Here is a 729-nt window from a genome sequence, read left to right on the forward strand (position 1 = left end):
CAGAAGAAAGAAGAGGAGGAGAAATACTAATGTCCAAAAAGCACAAGAAAAAATAATGTTCTTCATCATTATTTTTCAGGGAAGTACAAATCAAGACAACAGTGAGATACCACCTCATACCAGAGAAAATGGAACACATCAAAAAGAACAACAGGAACTAGTTTTTTTTTTTTTTTTTTTTTTGGTTTTTGGGCCACACCCTGTGACGCTCAGGGGTTACTCCTGGCTATGCGCTCAGAAGTTGCTCCTGGCTTCTTGGGGGACCATATGGGGCGCCGGGGGATCGAACCGCGGTCCGTCCTAGGCTAGCGCAGGCAAGGCAGGCACCTTACCTCCAGCGCCACCGCCCGGCCCCAGGAACTAGTTTTAAGTAGAGATGTGAGGAATATGGGGCCCTCATTGACTTCTGATAAGAATGTTGTCTGGTCTATGAGCTAGAGCGATGGCGCAGTGGTACGGCGTTTGCCTTGCATGTGGTGGACATAGGACGAACTGCAGTTCGATCCCCCAGCATCCATATGGTCCCCCAAATCGGGAGCAATTTCTGAACACATAGCCAGAAGTAACCCTGTGCATCACCGGGTGTGGCCCTGTGGTAGCATAGTGGTAGGTTGTTTACCTTGCATGTGGCTGACCCACGATGAACCCCAGTCCGAATCCCAATATCCCATATGGTTCCCTAAGTCTGACAGAGCAATTTCTAACCACAGAGCCAGGAGTAACCCCTGA

This window comes from Suncus etruscus, chromosome 5 (assembly GCF_024139225.1).
Source record: "Suncus etruscus isolate mSunEtr1 chromosome 5, mSunEtr1.pri.cur, whole genome shotgun sequence".
In the NCBI taxonomy this organism is placed as follows: domain Eukaryota; kingdom Metazoa; phylum Chordata; class Mammalia; order Eulipotyphla; family Soricidae; genus Suncus; species Suncus etruscus.